Genomic DNA, 12,356 nt, shown 5'->3' with positions numbered 1-12,356 from the left:
GAGTATCCTCGCTAACACAATGGTTATCAGTGATACACTCACAATGGTAATTATATTTTTAGATTCGCAAAAAATCATAAACCATAAAGAATATATATCGTATATATGTAACATTTGTGTACGCAACATACGATCTCCGCTGAAATCGTCTGAGCGTCATGCTGTATGTGGGTGTTTCACACGTATTACGCAAATGAATAATAGTATGCAATTTCTGTTTCTGTTTTTTTTTTTTTTGTTTTTTTTTTTGCGCATAATATTTTTATCCCCTACTTCTTGCTATCATCGTCAACATTTCTGAAAGCTCTCTATGAACAGAGAAAAATGTATTGAACGCTTACGTACTAATTATTATCATCATCGATCTCCTTAAAAGCAAGAGGTATTTTTTTTCTTCTTCTTCTTCATCTGGGCATCGCATTTATAAGTTTTCCGCCATCTGTCTCTCGCTATCTCTCGCTTGTATCTATCGATAAATCATCGAGACTTATTTTCTATATTATACGCATATTACACGTATAACCGTATAACGTTTTTATTCAGACGTATTCTTCTACATTGGGTATTGGTTGCGTGTATTCGCGCGTACAAACGTACCTTTCGTATTATGCAAATCGGACAATTTGCACGTGCGCATACGGTTAATCACGTATCATACGTATAAAGTACTTTGAAAATAATTTTATAGGCATTTTGCGTACAGTCACCCGCCGGCACGAATGGCAACTCGAATATCGCGTTAATTAGCCTTCGTTTATATTGGCACAAATGTTGCAACGTCAACGGAAGAGTGGCCATCAGAAAGGGACTTTTATCAAATTTATTCGATGAGTGTAATAATTTACTTATCGACTCGACGAATATATTCGACGAAGCCTCTTTTCCAGCACCATGTTAATCGTTTCTTTCAACTCTTCTTTGTACACCATTCCATATTCAAAACAACCAAAAAAAAAAAAAAAAAAAAAAAGAGGGAAAAACTCAGAAACGACACCTGACTTCTATTTCCTATTTGCACTATAAATTGCATTTGGTCGCATTCAAACGACCGCGCGTGTCTATATTTAATCTATACTTTATTATGTTAAACGCTCGTAATAAATGTATACCTCTCACTTCCTACGATGTTTAATCAGTCTTTGCGCTTCTATTATACGCTTTATTCGTATTTATATGCATGCGAAGGTTTCAATACAAACGAAAAGGTAGTAAATCATCAGTTTTCTGAATCACGTTTGACACAGGTCTCGATTTACTCCGCCTAATAATATCGTTTTCTTATAGTTTGCTCTGATCAATCTTGGAAGACGCGTTTTTCTGTTTCATTCGCGTTTCGCGAGTTGCTGCGTCGACGCGACGTTAAACGGAAGCAACAAATCCCTCCTTTCGAAGCCTTCGCTTCTCGTTTCTATCATCGAACAACGTCACCTGTCATTCGTAATGGAAGAATGAAACGCGAACCATTCGAAATTCTAAAAGTAATTTTACAGTTTTGCACTCTGGTTGTTCCAGAAACATAAATTAGTACGAGTTTCTGTAAATTCGCAAAGACTAGAATTCTAGCATTCTCCCTCTTCGAATAGAAAACTGGATATGAAATACGACATCGACAACAATAACGTTCGATTCGAGCCGATAACGGTAACATTCCGATCGTATTTTGAGGCACATGAAGTTGAACTCGAACGTGACACGAGTCTTTTGAAAAAATCACTCTGAATTCTTTGTCAGAAAAAAGCTCGTGGAGAAAAACAAGGGACACTAGCGTCCATGAAGAACGGTTTGAAAATAAGTCGTAAGTCAGTGAGTTTGCCACGATTGTTGTGTTTCGCGACGTTCAAGATTATTGAGAACAGAAGCAAGAACGAGGCAAGAAAACGAAGATAAGAAGATTGAGAATAAGAGTAAAGACGGAAACGACACGACGAGAACAACGAGAACGAGGATGAGGAAGAGGAGATAAGAACAAGAAAACGAGACAAGCGCGCGGAAGCTGAGAGGTTCACAGTTTGTCTTGATAATTTCGTCCAGATTTGTCATCGAACAATCGAGTAGAGAGAAAGTTCGTGTGAAACCCGTGTACTAGTTTCACAATGGACGAAGAAACAGTGAAGAAACACGATCGACGACGAATCTGCAAAAACGAGGTCTAGAAATAGATCGTCGTCGATGATCTACATCTAGCTTCTACGTTACAATTTGTCAAATTTAAGACAGACATTCCCCTAGATAAGACCAGGTAAAAAGATCAAGATTCTTACCGCGCTAACTGCATAGAAACACTGGGTAAAAGTGTGCAGAGAAGGGACAAGGTAAGGTGAGAAGAGAAGAGAGGATAGAGGAGGTGAGAAGAGTTTTGTCAAGAGTTTATGCCAATACATACAATAAGATAAATACGAGATTCAACGCCTCTATAGAACATTATCGATACGCTTTATCGCTGAGTTGTATCAATTGACCGGTGAACGAACCGGCATCGAATTTCGATTTGACTAGAATGCTCTTGCTCGAAACAATTCTTTGTCGAATCTTTGGTCCTTGATCGAGGATTCTGTCGTATTATCTTTTAGCTCTCAGAACTAGCTTGTGCAACATAAAAGATGTATGTATCCGATTTATTTCATATTGTCTTCCGTATAATGAAAGAAACACGATCAAATCTATTTTCCAAATAGATCCTCCTTAATAGATTAGCTAGCTATTTGAAATCGATCGGTAGATCACTATTATGTCACAACTGTCGGCGATCACGAACTTCGTTTTCTTTCGTGCAGTACACGAATATTATCTACGTAATTGTTAACATTATCACAGAGATCCTCGCCCGATGAAAAATCGAACTCGATGGATCCGTTAATCCGGCCAAGTCGCATGGAAAGACACGTTTCTTCTTCGACCGTACGACGTCATCGTCGTAAAGTTACTATGCAATATTTATATGTATACGTATGTCTATATATATGTATATGTATATATGTATATATGTATAATATATATAATAATATTTTTTTTTTTTTTTTTATTTAAATAGATTCTCTATCTTGGGTGTTATCTATGTTAGGTAACGGCCTGTTCAGGTCCGCTTTTAATCTAGACGATACTAACTCAAAACAAAAGGATACCCAATGCAAGTTATCGAATCGAATGAAAATGAAAATTGTTGACACATCGATCGAGTTCATTCATTTGATCATTTCGTTGATTCGTGAATTACGTACATGCAACCTTCGATAAAAAATAATACAACTTTGATTTTATGCGACAACGAACGTTGTAAAGCTTCATCCACGTCGCCCTTTTATCACGTCGAACGAGTAAAAGAGCAACGGCGAGACGCGACGTTTAAAGTTACGATTTCCCGATTTCACGTACATTGAATCGGTATCATCGACAGCGTGGAAATCCTAATCGTCCTTCCCTCGAGGGCACGATTATCTGGTCTTAACCGTCAAGCTCGACGAAACCACGCACACCGCCTGTTCTTGACTAGAATTTCTGAACATTATTTAAACTAAACTACGCTAAAGAACTAGAATGCTATTAGCGGGATATTACTAGCGTCGTTGCATTAAGAATTTCAACTCTTCCGACTAATTACAAGAATCGAGATATATCTTCTGAAACTTGGGGAATTGGTAACGATCGATGAGCTTAGTTTCCAACCATGATCATCGGACAAAGCCTATCTACATTATGTATTTCAATTCGACCAATGGACGACGCGAAACATCCATCTCCGTTCGATAACGTTCCATTTCCGCGGTAGCTCGTGTAAAAACTTTTGCTTCCCTTATAATTAGTACAAAAATAATTGGGCAATTTAGCAATTTATCGAAGACTCGAAAAGATCCCGGAAAAGTATACCTTTTCTCTCCCACGTTTCTCACTTGAACCTAATCTCTAACGTTCGATAAAACAGCAAAACGAACTGCACGATTCATCCCGAATTTTTCTGGCATTCTTCTCGAGTCCTCTAAAATATTCAACAATGTTTTTTACGGCTTTCTATTTTTTTTTTTTTCTTTTTCTTCAACTTTTTATACATCGTTAAACGGGATCCAACAACAACTTCGTGCCACGGTGAAGACGGATCGTTAATTTTTCTATTTTACGTACATCGGTAGCAGCGAGAAAACCCGTCCTTTCGCTTCGATACGCGCTATTCGATCTATCGAGCACGAAGCAAAACAAAAGTAGTTCTTCCGAGTTGTATGACGGAAACGTATTGTCACGTGTATTACGGTTGTTTTTCGGTTGCGTCAATAAGGAACACATGCTTATTATTATCATTTGGATAGTACACCAAAATCGGTAGATTACGTCGAGACAGAACGACGTAACGGCGTTACGTCGATGCAAAATAATAACAATAAATAATAAAAAGAAGAAAAATATCAGAAACTGTACACGACACGACATGTGCACACGTTGTGCACGAGAAAAAGAAACAAGAAACAGAAACGCGAACAGAACGATACAGAGCCACAAGCAACAACTGACCAGCGGGGCTGGATCAGAACAACGATCGAGCCGAACGCTCGCTTTCAAAAGCGATCCAAACGTGTTGCGTTTATTTTCCAAATAAATAAACACGAAAAGACATTGCTCGGTGAAAAACAGAAAGAACGAAAAAAAAAAAAAAACAAAAATACGAAAGATCTAAGACGGCGGATTGCCGGGAGATTTCTCGAATTCGGAGTTCGGAGTTCTCAAACTCGTCTGCCCTCGCGGATTTGATCCGGAGGCTGCGAGAATTTTCCTTCAGGCTCTTTGATTAACGGGGGTGCCGGCAGACTGGGATGCCACGTGGCGATGGTTAATATGCGCCTTTAAATTCCTCTCGTACTTCGAACTGAACGCGCAATGGGGACAGTTAAACGAGGGCGCCATGCCACACTCGTAAAGCAAGTGCCTCTTGAGTATGTATGCATTTTTGTAACTCTTGCCACAGCGTGAACAATTATGTCGTCGATCGATCCCAGACACGGAGACTGTGCCGATCGGCCGGTTGTTGTTTCTCCCAGGGTGGCGAGAGGGACAATGAAGTCTGGCGCGTCGTTGAGGCGTCAACGGGGCCGGCACCTCGTTCGCGGAGGCACGCGAAATGCGCCTCGTTCCCTCAGAGCTCCAGCCAAGGCTCGCGAAGAAACCTGAAACCAATCGAAACAGAGGTTTCGAACGGTCGATTAGTGGGCTTGCCCTGTTCTATAGCCTGTCGACGAATACGTTCGTTGCACGATTGCTGTTTACAACGGCGAGGGCCATGCGATAAAAAGAAAAACATTCAAGTTTTCAAGCTTAGCAACAACGAGCATGTCAAGGGGAACAGGATCAAGGGGCGGTGGAGGTAGGAGATGATTACTCTTTCGTGGTAATTCGCGCGTTCTACGCGCACAGACAAGGATCTTCTCGCACGGGCTACTCTCTAAACGCATCCTAATCTTCGGTCACATGATACGTTTCCACTACAAACACCGGTGCAGTGTTTCTCGGCAAACGGAAAAAAGGGGAACAGAATTTTTCACTCGTCTTCGATGAAACCTGAAGTCTTCTTTCGTACCTCGAGCGTTTCTCTTGAGTTTATTCCTTGAGATTGTTTCAAGCTTTTCATCCATACTTTATTCATGCATCGTACACGGTGTTTTGTACGTATGTAGCTCGTCCACGTTTTCATCGACGTCTGACGGTCCTCTCGGATCCAATAATTGTGTCTGAAACACTCAAGCATCGTATCGGTTAATAAAGGCACACGTATACACGTATTCGACATTGACACTATCGGCGATGCAATCACACGTTTCCTTTTCTTTAGAGCAATCAACAGTTTCTCGTCTGATCTCTTTACCACTGGTTGCCTCTCCTCGGAAGATTGTCTCTTCGGTCGATTCGACGAATTGGCCCGGTCACCTACGGAAAATGAAATCAATCAGTATGCGGAAGTTGCGCGTTACCTCGCACGTTGTTTCTTCTTCCTTGATACAGAGATCGACGTCAGAATCACTCTTGTCAAACCAATCCACGAATATTCGCGGAGAGCGACGAAAAGGACCAACTCGAAACGTTTGCCTTTCTAGACTTTATTTTGCTCTAAATTGAATACAAGGCTCTCTACAAATTGACAAAAAAGGAGGGAAACAAGCATTTTGGAATGTTCGAAAAGTCGAAACGATACGTGATACAAAAAAAANTTTTAATTTTACGCCAAATGAAAGGGCAACGGAAGCGTCTCCGATCTACCGACCGATTGCTCCGTAAATTTCACGAGCAAGTGACTCTTTTCGCACAGTACAACGAAGCTGGTAAACGGCAAAGTAACCGGCTTCCGCTTTGTCGTGGCAAATTCGACAATACGTGGGTGACGTTCGTTCCTGCGACCGATTTCAATAATCTCGGCGCAGCACACGTTCGATCACGCGTACACTCTAGTGCGTGCACGTGTATGCGGATTCATTGCAAGACAATAAGCAAAAAAAAAAAAAAAAAAAAATCAATTATCTAGAAAGAATATCGTTATCATCATAGCGTAATCGTTAATAATTATTGCTCTCTAAATAATAATATAAAATAGAGACAAAAATGTGTAATAATAAATCATCGTTCGTTGGCAAATACATGGCGACAAAGAAATTACGATTACAAATATGTTTTGCGTTCGAGGCGCTGAGCGGAAGTTGTAGTTGCGTTATTTATCTTTACGTGCTCTTTATTCTTTCTCTTGTATACACGCACACACATATGCAGTCGTACGTACATACATTTGTTCTCTCGCTTTCATTTCCTTCGAGTTTCATTTCTCTCTGATATTATCGATTACTTTCGTTCACACACTCTCTTTCTTTCTCTCTGGCACACACATTCTTAATTTCCCCTTTCTCTCTCTCTCTTTCTCTCTTTCTTTGTCATTCTTTTTCTTTCCATACAGTCCGGTAGCGGTGCTTGTACTAATTATAAGAATATCGTAGTTGAGATCGAGCGCGAGGTTCCCTTAGCGCATTGAATTTAGTTTGTGGTACTCTCGTATGTGTATAATACTTTTGTTGTAGCTTGGACAATCGTTTCGATAAACGTTCTATGCTCGAGAGAATCGTGTCGTCAAACGGTCGTTGAACAGCACGGTATGTATGTACCAAGGGATGTCTCGATCTCGATTTTTTCTTTTTTTCCCCCCACGTGGCTCTACGCCACGCGCAATTAATTCGCTATTATTTATTACAGATAATTGTACTGTGTAATTAAACGCGAACGAACGAAAGAAATGTAAAGGAACGCGAGTACCGGTACACCGGTGTACTAAAACAAGAGCAAATATTATAGTGATAAAAGGGAAAGACAAAAGAACAAGGAGAAAAGTATAGGAATAAATAGAAACCGAAATAAAATAAAAACGCGTGGGAATCACATTGCGGTTGTTAGGAATCGAGGAAAAAAGGAACAAATGTGTAACGCATAAAAAGGATGGTAGTCACTATGTATATGGATCGACAACGAAGATGAGTACGTCTTAGCGGATACATTGGCAGTATAAAGGCGAGTGATCGAGATTAAATTCTGTTTCCTTCGGCGTAAATAAATAATTTCTAAAAAAATATCACTGGTCTCAAAGTGTTCGGCGAGTGTCAGTCGTAAATGGTACGTTAATTCGCCGTGTCTTTCGATAGATTCGTTTTCCTATTTTTAGTATTACGTCTCGCTTCGAATCAAACATTTTTCCCTCATTTTTTTTTCTTTTTTTTTTTTTTTTTTTTTCTTCAAAAGCTCAAGATAGGAAAGGAATCCATCGAACTTACGCGTCGATTGATTTCTCTATGTATGACACCCGGCCGATAATACCGTAGAAATTCGTTCACAGCTGGATGCGCCCAGCGCCTCTTGATTTCTTCATTTCTTTTTTTCACCTCCTCCATCTATCCTAAAATCTAAGTGTTACTTGAAGGCACTTAACACAAGGCTCTCTCGGTTCAAAAGCTACACTTTCTTCGGTATTATCTTGTCTCGTGACGCTTTTCATTCGCTTCGCTCTGGTTACGTCATTCCTGCTCTCCTTTCTGATCTGATCTTTTCTTTTCTTTCCTTTCCTTTCCTTTCCTTTCCTTTCCTTTCCTTTCCTTTTCCTTTCTTTTCTTTTTTTCTCCGTTTCTTTTCTTTTCTTTCAGATAGTTTTCGAACGTTTGTTCGTAAACGTACGTTACGCAAAAATACTAAGAAAAGCAACTGTTCGATTAATTCTTGTTAGGTCGATCATCTCTTTCATCGTTTCTACTTTCACGTTCTCTTCTTTTTCGTCAATAATTTCGTCTCTATCGCATGACCTTGGCTCACTAAGAAATAATTGCGGCGATTTTCAAAGAAATTTCACAAACGTCTTTCGAACGACAATTGTAACGCGAACGAGTACATCGCAGTGCCTGACTGCTGCTCGTAAACTTCACCTTAAAATACGTTAATTAATAGTACGATGTTTGCAATACGACCTAGTACGATTACCTCGACGGAGATAATCGATACTACTCTTTCACTTTCTCCTTCCGATAATAAACACTTCTTATTTTTCGTTCACTCCCCTTATTTTTTCGTTCGCGTTGCACTGCAGCATTTATTATAAATAATATAATGTAATACATATGTATATATATATATATATATATATTTATATATATAAGTAAATATTTCTTTTCAGATAAAAAGCCCAATTAAAATTTTCAAATGCATTCGATTAGACTCGGTGAAAGAACGGGTGATCAACGACAAAGATACAAGTCTCTGAGAAAAGAGCTTGCAAAACGAATACGGGAAACATTTTCTGTTACACAGAACACGCTATCTCGCAATTCGTTTTGTTTATCTATGAGCAACCCGTGTCCCGAGTTGACGCAAGTTTTTGACGTTGCCTGTCCATAAGTACCTTTTTTATATAATTTTATTTTCTATCCTCTTAAAATCTACATATGTTTCATTTTTTGGACGTGATGTGCCAAAGAGCTGTTTCAATCGTTTCTCGTGGGTTCACGGGGCCTTTCTTTCTTAACCTATCTTTCTTTTAAGCTTCTTTTTTTTTTCTGCTGAAAATTAACGAGGAGCATCTTGTTCTTTCTCCTCTTTACTATCACGTACGTCTGTACGATAGAACGTAATACTTTGTTCCGCAATATATTTCACCCTTTTCCCTTTCTCTGACACCTTTCACATTCGTATATAATATTCGTATTTGTCGCGTCACGCGTAACAAGAGCAACCGATTCGTCGAAACTAGTACAGCCGAAGAACGTTCACGAATTTAGACGCATATATGTATGTATGTATGTATGTCTTTCGCCCAAGTGGAAATGAAAGTTGAATGTTGTTCAATAGGGCGTTGCCAGACCGAAAAGGCAATTTTGTGGCTTCTCATAGTTTTTTCGCTTTTTTTTCTTTCACGCACACTTTTCTTCCTTCTTCCCTCTTTCGCTCTCTCTCTTTCTCTCTTTCATACACACACACACACTCTCTCTCTCTCTCTCTCTCTCTCTCTCTCTCTCTCTCTCTCTCTCTCTCTCTCTCTCTCTCTCCCCCACAGTTTCTCTTCATATATCATTCAATCATTCACTTGCTCATTTTCTGTCTCTCTCCCCCTCTCTCTCTCTCTCTCTCTCTCTCTCTCTCTCTCTTCTCTGCGTGCTCTTTCTCTCTCATTTTCTCTGTCTAACCACTAAATTCCTTCTCAAAAAGCAAATGCTCTACAATCGAATCCTACTTTTGAAATTCTCTCGTCCAATAGGTACAACACTAGAGATATAATATGTTATACAAAAAATAAAATGCTGTACTTTCTAAATTCCTGGATGGCATATTTGTCGCGCACATCGCGAATCGCCCTACGTATCCTACAATTTTCTGCGTGAATCTTTCCAAACTACGTTTGCCGGAATCGTTTCTCTTCTTACAATTAAGTTCATCCCCTTTTACATAAGTGTCGCGAAACAAAGAAAAAAAATTGACCACTTGAATAACCGCACGAGCACTGATTCTTAAAGTTTTAACGAATAATAAAATCTATATAATATAATATCTTTTCTTCATTTCTTTTTTGCTTTATCCTTCTCCAGTTTTCTGTCTCTTAATAATATAAGCATCGAACAATCAAGAAATTTCTTGACAACAAAGCGTTAAACAATTTCTTCATAAATAGAATTTTTATCGGTAAAAAAGAAAAAAATTCTAATAAATTCGCCATACAAAGTTTCATTAAATTTTCGATGAAAAATTCAACATAAACACGTGAAGTTTCACGCCGGACCCTAAACTTTATGTTCATCATTAAAGTATCACATCGTGCTAAATGCGTAAAATGCGATCTGTTGCAAGTTACGAAATTTCCTGGACGAGACAAACAACAATTACCGATGATGATCCGAACCACTGGAACTCTCCTGCTCCTGAATATATATTTCATTTATCGAAAGTGAAATATAACGTAAAAATATCAAAATATCTTTCTTTTCCATGCTGGACGCTATTATCAAATCGTCGCCCATTCGGTTTAGCAATACAAAAATATTTCAAATTTCATCAGTTGCTAATAAATAGAGTCGATACGCTTCAAGCAATCGCCCAAATATCCCTTTTCTAGACTTCTACGTTTTATGAAACTTTGACGATAGCAAAATCTCTGACGGTAAAAAGAACAAATAAAAATAATCAAAAATTATCGACAACGCGCTTCGTTTCGCCGTCCCACGAATAAATGCTAGCTCGATACATCGAAACGTATCGATTTTTTTTTTTTATAATAGAATCTTTTTTTTTTCCATTTATTTTCGGTTAGAGTGTTCCCAATCCCAAACCGACACCCAAAATAAAAAAAATTTAAGGTACTCTACCTTTTGCTTAATGAAAACTTAATTATAAAAAACAAAAAAGAAAGATAAATAAACAATTATAATAAACCCAATTTATAATGCGCAAGACACAAGTTAGACCTGATCAAAAGCAATAATAATTAGTACGAAGGGTAACTTGTAAAGAAGCTAACCTTTTTTTCTATCGCATAACTCCCTTATGCATCCATACATGTGTATGTGAATGAGCACGTGTATGCAAATGTGTGCGTATGTACTTTTTCGTGCACGAGCACGTATAATATTTTTGTTCGCATATTTCAAAAATTTTATCCTTTTTTTTTTAATCTAGTATCTTTATATAACTGGATGACACGCTTTTTTCCTTTTTCTTTTTTTTCTTTCTTTTTTTCTTTAACTGACGGCGATCCCAAATTTTATGATTCTTGCTTGACGTTCATTGTTCCTAGCCTCGCACACGTTTCAGTTTTGTTCCCTTTATCATCTTTTCCTACGTTATTTTGCTTTTCGTCAATTACGATCAACGCTTGCAGCAGTTGAGCAAAACGATTCCTGCAAATTTGGGCCGTGGAAAATGTTACGCTAACAAACCGTTTAATATTTATGTTTCTTTCTTGTCAATCACTTTAAAGGCACATGTAAATGAACGGATTTACGTATGCTATTGTTTCAATCATCTCGCTGCAGTTTTCTTTTTTTTTTTTCTTTTGAGCTTAATCGATCGATTAACGATTAATTTATGGGAGGTGTTAAGCGAAGCTTTCGATACGCGCGATATATCACCGAATCGAAAAAACGAATTAAGACTCAAAGTTGTAAAAAGAAAGAGAAAAAAAAAAAAATAAAATAAAATAGTCGAAAGCAAAAATATACAAAATCGTTAAAAACCCATGATCCAAGATAATCGATTTTGGCTTCTCAAACATTATCTCCGAGGTTACGTTTAAATATATGTACATTGATATTGAAAACGAGCGAATACTCTTTTCAGGTTGCCCCGAATAACAATCAAATAAATTTAATTTACCGAAAAGATTCAACAAAAATAAAGATTAAAAATTTAGAAAATTAGAAAAGTGCAATTGCTCTCATGCATCTCGACGGTCGTGCGAGGGAAATGGTGAAAACGGCGCGTATCATCCGCTCAACAATTCGTTCTTTCTTTACTGTTTTCTACTCTTTGCGTTAAACGGTCTTTAACGTTTCTGTTTCTTTCCCTTTTCCTTCTTTTTTTTTTCCCCTCATCGCAATTGCTACTAGCACTATTATCCTGATCGCAGGTCCTCCTTTTTCTGATCGCGATTTCTATCCTTTCACGCAGACGCACACACTCTCTTTCATTCTCCATTTCCATCCGTTTCGTTTTCTTCGTTCCCCCAGCTCTCTACAGGAAACTTCACTCTTCTTAATATTCGTTAATATACATCCGGCTTGGCCGACCACAGATTCTCGCACAGAGAACGCTAAGGCGTCTCTTCGTTATTTTCTTTCAGCTTAGATACGAAAAAAAAACAAAAAAAA

The sequence above is a fragment of the Frieseomelitta varia genome, unplaced genomic scaffold, assembly GCF_011392965.1.
Source record: "Frieseomelitta varia isolate USP_RPSP 00005682 unplaced genomic scaffold, Fvar_1.2 scaffold_279, whole genome shotgun sequence".
Lineage (NCBI taxonomy): Eukaryota > Metazoa > Arthropoda > Insecta > Hymenoptera > Apidae > Frieseomelitta > Frieseomelitta varia.
This window is presented reverse-complemented; position numbering follows the sequence as displayed.